Here is a 13,611-nt window from a genome sequence, read left to right on the forward strand (position 1 = left end):
TTCTCCTGAGTTACGTCCCAGGAAAAAAAAAGACTTCTTAGACAGTCCTTCTGCAGTTCAAAATACCTTTGCTGTAAAACAGATTATCAAAAAGCACTCAAAATTACAAACAAAAGTGGTAATTGTACTTCAGGGAATATATTTGTCCACCAAACTGCCTCTTCCATTGTATATGACAGTACTAAAACCAAAAGAACTTACAAATTGCTAGTCTCAGCACATAATTTCATCCCAAATTCAGAATAATAGAGGTCAAGATGCTTTATATTCAGAAAAATGGTTGATTTTCTGAGTAACACATTATTGTTTCAACAGAATAGCCAATACTCAAGGGAGACCTATTTCCTTACAAATAACAGTGTGACAGAGGACACAGCCAACTCCCAGTTGCTGTCTAAAGCCACCTCCCAGTTGAGTAGCTGGATTTCCCCAAGAGGAGTCCAAGGAAATGAATTTCATCAAAGGCGAGGAGGCAGGGGAACAATAAAGTCAAACTCTTCTCAAACTTCAGGCTTGCCAAAAGAATTCAGCAGTCCACGTCTAGGGGATTCACAGCAGACACAAGATTGCAATACCAAACAAAGGCAGTAACGTAGAAAGAGCAGTTATTATATAAATACACATTTGGCTGAAACAGCCTGATGTTAATATGCCTGATGACTAAAACTGGCAGACATCTCTATACCCTCCTCAGGCAACAGCTTCTGCCTCAGGAGAACATTTGTGGAGCAACACTGAGGAGGGAAGGGAAGAAAGGCTCCTGCAAAAAAAGTTCAATCCTTGAAACAGGGTCAGACAATTACAGGTAACAATAAACACAGGTAGCAAAGTCAGGCATTATAAATGTGGACTATGCCAGTGAAGCTCGCTGAGATGACCTGAATTAAGTCTTCTGGAGAAACATTTACATTACGACGGACTCTAATTATACAACCACTTCCTACTTTTGTTTATACAATTTTTGTCTAATTCAGCAGATGGGATGAATGCCTCAGGGAAGAATAAAAGTTTAAGAGGAAAGCATGACGTCTACAGCAGAAAACAAGACAGTCAAAATTCACCTGTACTGATATAAAAACATTTTCTCCTTATCTAAAAGTATAAAGCCACAAGAAGTGCTCCACAGGTAGACACCATCTCTCCTATGAATTGGTTTTAATAACCAGGATAAGCATTTTTTTCTTTTAATTGGGTTGAAAATAAGGAGAAACACATTCAACTGTGAATTTTACAGCTATCTTTGCTTTGACCTAGTATGTCCAGATTTACCTAAATAGTATATTTAGTGATACATTACCTCTATACACCTTTGAACAACGCTGCAGCCTAAAGCTCCTTGACAGACTTGCAGGAAATAAAATTGCTGAATCAATTCTTGTTTTATCTGTTTTAACTGTTTTATCAGACTAATTTATTTCCTACAAAGTGAAATATGTGCACACACAAGTAAGATCATCTTTCCTAATTACACTTAAAAATTCGACTTTATCTGCTGTATCTGGTAACAACTACATCTCATGTCAGACATTTTCTCACAGGAATTTCCTAATGAACTGTCAGTCAGCACAAGCTAAACACAGCTAACACCAAGCTGCTAATCCTTCTACCAAGTCCTCCTCCTCATACCACCATCCTGCTATGGATACCTGTAGTTTGGCACTGGACTTGAGTTCAGACTGCTGTTGAGACTGTCATGGCGCCTCAGCACCCAAAACTTGCAGATTCTTCTGAACTTTTAATGCCTTTCCTACTCCTCTCCACAACAGTGTTCCAGCTCTTGTCTACCACCTCAGTGACTACTTGCTTAGCCTCAGTCTGGCCAACCAAGAGAAGATGCACTAGATGCAGACTGACATTTTAGACAGGAGGCTTAACATTTCTCCTGACTGCTGGCTTCAATTCCCTGTTTAGGCTTTATTATGTCATTGCAGGCATTGTTTTCTGGAAGAACCAGAAGGAATAGTAGGTGAAGGAAGGGAGAGGGCCCACTTTAAACCAAATCGTTTGAGTAAGGTTAGATGCTCTCAGAAAAAGTTTATGGCACTGATAGTCTCTTAGTAATTATTCACAAATATCCAACAAATTGGGAACAGGCAGTAGTATCCACTGAGATTTTGATTCCAGGTAAGTTAGTTGCAGGTAATCACATCTCAGGACAGCTGCTTACAGTATCTTGTTGAATTTATCATCTGCAATTTTTTTTTTGTTTTAAACAATGAAGGGACCATAAGGACTATCCCACAAACCGAGATTCCCATGCAAGTAATACTTATTACTCTATTGGGGGTACAAACAGGACAAAAAAAAAAAAAAAATAGCCAGGGTAACCACTGGGAAAAGCTTAAGTCCAAATAGCATATCACATATATAAGATGCTTGTTTCTTCCCTTCAATTATTCTTCTGCTGTGATCTATTGACACTTTGACAAGGCAGATATGGTACATAATTTCTAAAAAAACCCTCCCTTACTCTTTCTTAAAAAAGGCAAAAACTTCACTTTAAGCACAATGCCACAATACAACAGTTAAAAGTCTGGTTACACACTTGTGTAGCACTCCAACAGTTTAGTCAATATATTCATGGTTTTAGAGATAGTGTAAGAGATTGTATACCGAATACAGCAGTTGTTTCACCTGTAAAGAGACAAGACTTATTCTAGCATATCCTAACTTCAAGCACGAATCTTGCTTTAGACTAGTCAGCTATAAGAAGTTGTTCATCAGGGAAGACTGCTTAATCAGCAGGTTGGTAAAAGAGTAGGAAAAAGAGTACTTAAGCTCAAGTCTGAGGTCTACTTGCCTCCCAGAAGTTTCTCTGACAACACCCTAAATTCTTTACTTTTAAAGTACTTATTCTTCTCACCCCATTAATTTTCAAATAGGCCTGGGAATTGCTAAGCCATATGCATTTACTGCTCTTAATAAGAAGAAATAGGCATTAAGAATTTAATTTTTTTTTAATATTAGGAATTAAAGCTGCTTAAGCATTCTCAAATTAGAAGTCAAGCTTCAGAAAGATTAAAGCACTCCAGAACATGAAGCTAGCACAATCACAGCTCCTATCTATTTTTCCATTAGCCTGTAATCTCTTACAGGCATTTCATCCTGGCTATTAAATGAACCTGAACTTAACAGTCCCATCTGATAAACACAGGAGCTATAAAGCAACTTTTTATCCATGGAAAGGATAGCTTTATCTGAGTAGAAGCAGGGTTTCCACTCTTTTGTCTTTGAAGTTGGCAAAACTTATTGCAGCAAATTTAATACAGAGGGAACTTCAGACTGAAAGTCAATATAATTAAAATCTGGGGTTCAAGTAAAATAGTCCATTCAAAGTATCAAAGCCCTTCATAAAGAAACATGCTTCATGGAAGGTGTCATTCCATATTTTTAGAACATAACATTTTGTCTTGAAATCAGTGTATGCATGCATACCTAGGAAAAATGACAAAAACATTTTAAAACCAGCTTGGATAATGGTTTTAAAATATTTCTGAAGAACTGATCAAACAGAGAAAGAGGCAAAAGCCAATTCACACAGCAACCACAAATATATGCAACTCCGAATCAAGGGCCACACCAGTTTGTAGCAAAGACATTGCTGTTTGTGCTTGTTTTTACTTTAAATAACTATAATGGAGAAAAGATAATGTATTTTTTACAGTGAGTTCCACCTAAATATAATACTCAATGTCATGGTGCCATCATATAAGCTTTGGGATAATTATATTTGTACAGAGTAGCACTATTTTATACCAATTAAAATATAGCAGTCAGATGAAAACAACTGGTAGAAAAGGAGAAGAATAAACAAGAAGAACAGGACACTTCAGGACAGATTTGTAGGCAAAGACACTGCTATCGTGTTTTTATCAAAAAAGCAGTTTCTATGACAGAGTCAGTTTTCAGGAAGTATCTGAAAACAAGACCAAATGAGAACACTGGATTTTAGCTGCATCATCTAAAATGGTTTTGTGACTGAAACCAATCATTACCAGTGTGTTTGCACTTAGTATTTTCTATGCAAATATTTTTGTTTATATCCTTCATAATTAAGTAGATGAAGGCAGTACTTGATCCCCTAGGAGCATTGTCCTTTACACATGTATTTTCAGTGAGGCTTTTTTGTTTGTTTGTTTTTAAACAAACAGAATGACCCCCATTGCTCCTGTGAATTCTGATGGCCTGATAAGCGAAAAGTATGTAACTCCTGTACCAACTGTGAAAGAATGATGCTTAAATCCACTGAAAAAAAGAGGCCTATACAGACAGGAAAGTATTCTAATGATCGTAAATAAATAAAAAGGAATATATGTCTTGACACACTCCCTAATCCCCCTTCCCTCTCCTCCCCCACCATTTTTTATGACCATTAAAGGGTCATACAAAAAGGCTTCAATTTTTTTTATGTTCAATCAGGACTACTTATAAAGGAGAAGCAGCCAAACTTCTGGGTTTTAGGAACTGTTTTCTAAAATTTTCAAACACTTGAGAGCCACTGCTCTCTACACAACCTACCAAACTCTTTCTTACGTTTCAGATTCAGTCCTCCCTTGCCATCATATTGTACTACTTATATTTCCAAGTCAAGACATTGGTGCCTACCTTCTCTCTGCTCCCTATCTCCCTCTACTTATTTATTAAGTTTACTCAATTTCATTTGCAAGTACGTTTTGCAAGCTGCACTCTTCCACTCTACCACCCTGACCCCGCCACAGAGCTTCCTGCTCCAGAACGCACACCTTAACGAGTAGGGAAACACCAACTTTTAGCTAATTGTCTTCATAAACATCCTCCAAATGTCTTTGTACACCATTGTAGGCAGTCTACAAAAACATACGTGAGCTCTGCTTGCTGAAGAAGCCTATTATTAAGGAAACCTCTCTCTTTCTCCCTGGAATAACATAATTGAGTGAAAAAGGTGAGTCAGCAGCGCAGTTATTCCCTGCATGCAGCCAAGCAGACATGCTGCAAAGTCTCATTAGTTATTGCATCTGATATGACAAAACAGGCAAACAATTCTCATGACTGCAGGGAACCACTTTAAAATACAAAACTGAGCTGCAATCCAGTTGTGCCTGAAAAAAAACCCCACAAGACGTGGCTTTAAAGTGAATTAAATCTTGAAAAAAAAGTAGCAAGAACGATCTTGCAAGCCTTCCCCGCTTTCCATCAGTGCATGTTTTTTCCTCTTGATAGATGCTCTCTCCTTGACAAGAAACTGTATTACTTTGCTTTGAGAAAAAAATATTACAGAATCTTAGAAATATGAGCTGTCAGAGATTTCCTTGCGTTCTTGAAAAACAAAATCAACAGCAATTCAATATCACCTCTTAATGCAAATTGCAACTAGAAGATAAATTTTCTTTCCCTCACAATGTGATCACCTATATCACTTGGTGTCAGAGACCTTGGATTTAGACAATCCATCTTTTCTCAAGATTCAACTGTAGTTGATATTTATCTATGATTGCTGTTCTCTAAACTGGCATTAACAATTGCAGCACAGCTCTGGGACATTTTCAGTTATTTACCACTGTGAAGCCTGCCAAAGACCAAAACATACTGTTAGGGCTCTACCTTAACTGGTGACTATTAAGAGGAGTGCTGAATTTGAGTAATTGTCAAGAAGTTTGAAAGTACAGTTTAGCCAGACAGTTACCCTGTAAGCTGTACATGCTTTTCAGATCAATTTCCTTGGACTTCTGTACCACTTAGATCATTTTAGAAACTTTGGTGAGATAAACATAAGTCATCATTTTAGCATCAACAGAAACATTTATGTCCACCAACCTAAAATGTGTTCATTCACATTTGCAAGATGGCCTCCATGACTAACTTTTGCTGCAGGTTCAACTTTGTAGTCGGTATGCACTTTCTTCTAGTTATGCTGTCACATATATTTGAAAATCAGATCTTCCACCAGTAACAATGGCAGATGGGAATATATACATAGCTGTAAAAATTTTACTAGTAGATTAAGATGATGTTGACATAATCACACAGGCCACCAGCCAATTTGTATGTACTAGGCTATCACCTGAAAGAATGCAGCAACACCACCAGGCAAGACAGTTGCATTCAGGAAAGTCTTCATCCTCTCACTGCACTTCCTAATGAAGTTAGATCATAATTATATCGTGTCCTGACTCAACTGAGAAAAAGCACAGCACTCAGCCTGGCCCAAGGTGCATTAAGAGAGAGATGTGATGGAATCCTGGATTCAAGGTTAGCCTAAGGCAGGCTCCTATAGAGACCTATACAGAGAAAAAGAACAGGGGGGTAGGGCAGAGGACTGGGGAGTAGGAAGAACAAACACCTTAGACCTTTGATAGAAATGGACAGAATACACCCCCTTCCCATGTTATGAAAATTAATTTTTAATACACTTTCTTAATAGTACTGTTACACAGCACTGTGCTCTACAACATAACTTTCACAGCAGCAATATATGGCATACACAGGAGTTAGTGCATACTGTAATTAGAGTTGCTGTGAGTGGCAGGAGGCAGCCTTGTCTCTGTACCTGAGCATATTTGTGTGTGAGATAAACTACTAAGACCCTTGAGTTCACTTCTCCAAAACCAACTTCAAAAATTTCTCCGTTGCCTTCTAATGCTACAAGCACACACATAAAAAAATGTAATACCAAGGGGACCATTTCTCTCTGCAGTATCTAGCTGTGCTTACCAGAAACTGAATAAAGCATTAATCTTTTTAGATCCGTGCTGGTCCTAAAGCATATTTTGAGAACACTCAGTGGGTTATTCTGAGTGTTACTTCTAAAGTAAGTTCACATACACACTGCACTGCTTTTTCGTTTTCCTTTTTTTCAGATGTAGACTACTATTTTTTTGAGAAAATATGAATTATTTAAAGTATGAAATAAAACTGTCACCCAGGAAACCACACCAAGTATTTATATTGGTTGCCAAAAAGACTTCTTTCCACTATAGTCCTCCCTGTCTCTCAAAGACGGCTGGAGTCACTACTAAAACTTGTGAAAACAAAGTAACAACACTGTCTTCAGCCAGGCAGCCAGCTTGCAACTAGGACTGCTAGAGCCTGAAATTGTATCCTCCTTAGGAGCTTGCAAGCTTATCTTATATATTTCTCAGGGGAGAATTCTAAAGCATCACTCACAAAATGTTAACTTTACATCATATTGTCAGCAACCCAATAAATAATTACCAGTGAAATTATTAAAACACTGAGGTGTGTAACTATTTCCTAACATTCTCCATGCACTGGATGTGCATAAAAAAAATAAAGGACGTGTTTGAAAAATAGCTTACTGATACCACTCTTCAGTGAGACCAAGCAAATTCCTCCTTGCTAAAACTTAGTTATAATATAAGGCTTTACTCCAGCTGTACTTGTGGAAAGAAACATTTGCACAACACCAAGTTTCCAAGAATGGAACTGTGCCAGCTCACATATCACAGAGATCACCCAGCAAAAATCAGTAATGACAATGGGCATCAATCAATGTAGATGGAAAAAGCACAGGTAAAAACCATAGTGTCACTTCGCAGAGCTCAGATTCGTATTGCCAGCTACAGATGAGTATTGAGTATGGCTGAGCAGATGTAACATTGGCCAGAAAGAGTGGAAATCCTGGTTTTCCTCCATTTTTCATTTCAATATTCCAACAATTTACTCTGGCAAGGACTAACCTCAGATTACGTTACTAGTTCTACCCTCTGCATTTCAGACATCATTGGCTCATAGAGTACACTCCACAGGGGCTAAGATTGGGCATAGAAGGGAAAAACAGAGTTGGCTCAAACCAAATTTTTTAACAGCTGTAGCAAACTGGAATGCATTGTTCTGTTGTGTTTACTACTATGGGCCCAATCCTTTCTTTATCTTGTAAACAGCTCATTTGTCAATAACTTCTACACCTTAAAGGATGGTGACAATAGCTGCCATATTCCGTATTCTGACGTACAGTGGCTACAGCTTACATTTTTTAAAAATAAATTTCTTTCCCCCAGTAATATGACAAAACTGAAAAAAACAGAAAAATTAAACTCCTAAGACAAATTGATCAAAGGCTATCAAACCCAGAATCTGATTTTAAAACAATTTCCAAATAAAAAAAAAAATAACATAAAAAGAACATTCTCATAAGATGTAGAGAGAGAGAGAACTGGCTAGATTTTTTTTTTTAAATTAATTTTACAGGTATAATTTCCCCTTTCCCCCCAGCACATTTGCTAATCAGTCATGGAATCCCAATTGTGGAAAGTCAGAAAGGTCAAATACACTTAGCTTTCAACTTCAAAGTGGGTATAATTGCAAAGGCTTGTGAGGAAGGACTAGATGGACAATCAGTGAATCCAGAACCTGAGCCTAAGGCTTCAGCAGAGAGTGCTCTGGCTGCTCCGACTGCCCATTTACATTTATAGCAGACAAACACATCCCAGGGAGACTCAGAAACCAAGTCTGTGCAAAATGTTTACAATCCTTAAATATGATCTGAGTGTCTAACAAACTACTGAAGTCTCATATAAATAATATTTATATTATTATAAACATACTCCTTTAATTTTGCCTCAACTAAGAAAAAACACAGCATATTTGTTCCAATGAGTTTACATTCAATTAAAATAATTGCTATTTCTGTTACAACTTTAAAACAACTACAACATTCATTAGAGACTCTTAAATTAATGTTTAACATCAGTTATTTCCTAAGCCATGTATTTCTTGTTTTATCCACTCTGGTAACTGATTTAATGCCTTATTTTCTATCAGAAGAAGTCCTAAAACATAAGAAAATATATTCTTATTTTTAAAAACAAGCAGAGTAAAGAAAGTGCTAAAAAAAGGCTTCCTTCAGCTAATTTAATCTGCAAAACCAAAGCACTGGAAACAGTTTTCCTTACACTCCCCACTTTTTGGTTGCTGGTTGACTGGCTTATGAGTATCAAAAAAACCTTTGAAAAGCTAACAAATACACAGAGAAAGTATTGAAGTTTTCAACAATTCCCAAAAATATTTGTCAGAATGTGATGGGCTTATGACATGCCTAATTAAACAGTGAATTGTTTATTCACTCACAGGAGAGTGACATAAAAAGTGTGTTTTAACCAACTCATCTCAAAAATGACAAACACAACTGCTCACTCGAGCTGTTAGCGGCTACAATCAGAAAAACAGAAGCATCAAAGGTATATGTAAAATAAATCAGAAACATTAACTCAGATCTTGACAAATTTTAGGAACAGCTTTCTGTTGAGTAGTAGCACAATGAAATAAGAGAACAAAAGCAAGTTCCCTACAAAACCAGAACACAAAACAAACCTGAAATGGGTCAAGGCAATCAGAAAACCATTGAGGCAGAATAACATAACAGTCATTATGAACAGCACTGACAGTGCACTTGGACATATCCCTGCTTCTACCCTGAAACAGAAATACTGGTATACACTACTCATTATGTTTCTTTTAGAAGAATAGATTGACTTTACACACCAGTTATTAAAGGGCTTAATATAAACCTATAGGCAATACATTTTATATGGACAAATATATCCTAGGTGCATACAGTAAATTAAAAGCAACTGAGTGCTGACATGTTTATTGCAAATAGGCCTGAATTGCCATATGTAAGAAGTCTCTCATGCAACATATTCTTGATTATCTGCAAAGAAAACTTACCATCAGGAAACCTTTGCTCATATTATTTTTGATAAAAACAAATGTTTTTCATGTTTGTACTGTTTCATCAAACCATTAGTCATCTTCCCCCTTAGGTATTTCACCTACTGCATCAAAAATGAAAAGCTGAATTGGACCAGTGGCATTTAGATCAGTGCATGGGTCAATAATCATCTGGTAGACTTTTCTCCAGTTGAATGCTTTCACTCCCCAACATTCATCAGGAACTCCCACCATTGAAAAGAGGATTGACGGTAGAAAACAACGACAAAGGCATAATTGTATCAGCCTTGGGATTTCTGGGAGTGCCCTGTCACACCTGAGCAGACATTCATAAAGTAACTGCATCATTCTCTCACTTTTATTTAGAAGTATACAGGTAGCTGGAGAGAGCATACACCTACCATGTCTATAATAAGGGGGAGATACAGGCATAGCAAAAAATTGTTACATGACAAGTGTTACTTGTCTCTGTGGCTGCTGGACATAAAAAAATATAAAAATGTTGAGTTTTCAGGGTATGAAGTTAAGTTTCAGGAAGAGTAAGAAACAAATCATCTGTGTACTGGTCAATAAAAAAATTACAGACACAAATTTCAGTAGATTGCTACCAAAATTCATCAGTGAATCTAAAGGAGTTTTTCTGTTCTTAGTTTTGACATTTTATCTTTCTCAAAATAAACATGCAAACCCACTTAAGGTTCCCTCTGAAACTATTTCCTCCTTGAGATTTTATCTCAGTAGAAATATGCTTACTGGCTGAAAGATAAAAGATTAAACAACACACAAGTCCAGGAGGGAAGAGAGCACCCAAGCCTCTCTATGAAGTTGCAAATAGATGTCACTAAAATGAAAACTAAGAAATGCTAGTGATAAAAAGAATCAAAACAGTTTTGTTTTACTGGCTGCTGCTTTAGGGAGAAAAGTGCTCACCCAGGGGCAAGTACTTGTGTTATTATTAACCAAAGCACTATAATATGCAGATACACACAGATATTTGAGTAGCCAATAAAAAGCACTTAAGAAACAAACTGAAGCATCTTAAAAAGAAAATACAAATATAGGATTAGGAGACAGCTGGTGTTTAGAATTAAATACATTTAACACTTAATGTTTCAAGAAGTCATAAACTACCTTCAGAAGCAAACCCACAGCTTTGTTTACAGAGGAATTGTTTCCTACCCTCCCCACCCTCAACTACAGAGGTGACCCACAAATATAAAACTGGAGATGCAGAAGCAGTGCAAAGCGCTTGTCCAAATAATGCCCAAATAATAGGTGGGGAAACAGCAAAGTCATTTTTTAAGAGCTAGACTGACCACCAAGGACACAATGGTGTTTTAGAAAATCCACTAAAGGCTTCTGTGTGTAAGAAAGAATGAACTCAGATTCCACTGTTTTTCAAGTAGAAAAATGTTTCCCCATGGCAGCAAACACCAGGTAGAGTACACATTTGAAGAAAGAATAGATAGTTCCAGGATTAAGGTTAAAAAAACCAAAACACAACACCTTTGGGTGTAATTAGTGTATTTTACCAACAATTTCAGAGGTTTTTTTAGCAACATTGCTCAAAACCATGAGAAGTGTCATCTTATAATGACAAATATCCAGAAGCGCAGAACTGGTCACAAGTGGGAGGCAGCTCATTAGTGGATCATGTTACACAGGATCTTTGAAGTCTGAACTATGGCTCCTGACAGAACCATAAAGTGATTGGCTTGGATATGTCCATCTCAAAATCTGACATATAAAAAACCAGCACATGAGAGCAAACACGTTTGTACACTATAACTTAACATACGAGTTGGCTTCCTTGTCATTCAGGTGTCCATGAGATCAGTTTTCTCTTTGCTACACAAAAAGCCTGAATATGTTCACATATTTCTGTATAAATCACATAGTGCTGCTCCATATGGTGAGCTAAAAAACCCCCTACAGCAGCACCCAAAAGATTCAATACACTTGAGCTTCAAAAGAAGTTAAACCATCAGTTACACTGCAGTAAATGAAAAGTGCTTTGCTGTTAAGTAGAAATGAAAGAGAAGGCAACAGAAGTTATGGTATTTATTTTTCTTCTCTGTAACATACCAAAAACATTTGCTTAATTTCTTGGAAATTGTGGGATAGATGAGCCTAGTTACTGGCATTACAAACAAACCCAATTTCTGGTGTGAAAATAAAGTTGCTATCAGTAAAAAAAAAACACCCCAAAAATTTCTCAGGAAATGGAATTATACTGAGAGAAACTTTGCTTAACCCAAAAGAATGGATTTTTATCTCTGCTACAAATATAAATCTTTGTTCAGTAGACAATTGTTTTCTCCCATGGCCTTCCTTGCTATTTCCAAGTCCCTTCGCTCTTGCTTGGACACAGAAAGGCACAAGCACATCCTTAGGACTGAGAAGACTTGTCTTTTTCCTCTCTTGTCATCGTAACATTAAGAAAAGCTAGCACATACACAAAAACATTTTCACTGTTAGCACTGTCAGGCTGCCAAGAGAGACTGCATAATCTTGGAAGTTTTCATGACCTGACAGAACAAAGCCCTGGGCAAACCCATATGAATTCAGTGTTGGGCCTGTTTTCTGCAGGAATTTGTACCAGATGACTTCCTAAGGTCCTATCTGAAATATCCTATGAATGTGCAGCCCTAAGCTCCTTCAGAAAGTTTTACTGCATATCTCTACAACAGCACAGCAGCAGTTGTGTTCGCTACAATTCCTGTGTAACAACCACCAGTACTCTCCTGTTACTTTTCTTCCCAGTTGCCTTTCTACATCTACTTATTATTTCTTAAATTCTGTAAGCTTTTTGGAGTTTCATTTTGGTTTGCATCTGCCTATCTAGCACTTGGTGTCCTGCATTTGTGGCTGAGGCTTCTAGAAAATACAGTAATAAAATTAAAACTAAAGTAAAAATCAAGAAAATGACTTATTATCACACTCAGGTTTAAGGACTACTTAAAAAGTAAGATACACCTGAGCAACAATACACTGCTTAGTAGTTAGGAACAACAAATGGAACTAAAACCTAATGCAATTGACCAAATAGATACGGCAGGTCTATATATCCTTCCCCTATTCTTGTAACCTACTTGTGAATGAATTCTGATTGTAGGAGAACGTGGAATGAAAAAACCCAAAACTGTTTAACTTTTAAGAGACTGCCTAGATTTATACTGCTGAGAGGAAGGAAAGGAATAATTTCAAATCACTATTCTTCAGATGGTGTATTTGACAAGGGAAACAACCATCAGATTTTACTGGAGAGAGAACGGAAAAATATTTTTGCTGAACTGAGTATCTATTTAATGCAGATATACTCTTAGCCACTAGTTATTCTTTGCCAAGACAAACACAGGCATAACTTGCATACTACCTCTCAAAATAACTTCAGCCATACCTTTAACCTAACACACCAAGATGGAAAAAGCAGCCAGAGCTGCCTGCATCACTTCCCAGTTACCTGCTTCTCACTGGCAAACTGTTCTTTTCACTATTTTTCTCCTAAGATAGAGCCTGTTTGTAGTTCTGCAGGTGAGTCATGGACATTGGCCTGTTGTGGTAACAAACACCACAGAACTGAAGAAGCAGGAGTTGGGAGAGGCAGAAATCCAGCACAAGAAGAAATAATTTTATTGGCATGTACATCAAAGAACATGAAGTTCAAAGCAGTAAAGTTAAAAAAACCCAAACCCCAACAACCTCCCAGTTAATTTTCATTCACTGCATTGGACTGTTCATCAAAATTAATAATATGGCATAGGCTCTAACACTGTGCACCAGCTGACAAACAAATCAGAACATCTGATGAATGTGTCAAACCCCTGTGCTTGAATGTGACAACAGAAATGTTAGTAAATGAGGTTTGGTGGGTATTTTCTTCTGGTCTAAATTTTAAGAGGAAAAAAACCCACCTGGGGCAGGAAAAACACACAATCTGAA

At 37.2% G+C, this 13,611-nt stretch overlaps 1 protein-coding gene across 8 annotated transcripts in view; it reads right to left on the bottom strand.

Moving 5' to 3' along the window:
* TBCK (TBC1 domain containing kinase) overlaps positions 1–13,611 on the bottom strand; it is a 112,345-nt gene that overhangs the window by 20,089 nt on the left and 78,645 nt on the right. The gene's annotated exons all lie outside the window — the stretch shown is intronic.

Source organism: Strix uralensis, chromosome 4 (genome assembly GCF_047716275.1).
Source record: "Strix uralensis isolate ZFMK-TIS-50842 chromosome 4, bStrUra1, whole genome shotgun sequence".
Classification (NCBI taxonomy): Eukaryota; Metazoa; Chordata; class Aves; order Strigiformes; family Strigidae; genus Strix; species Strix uralensis.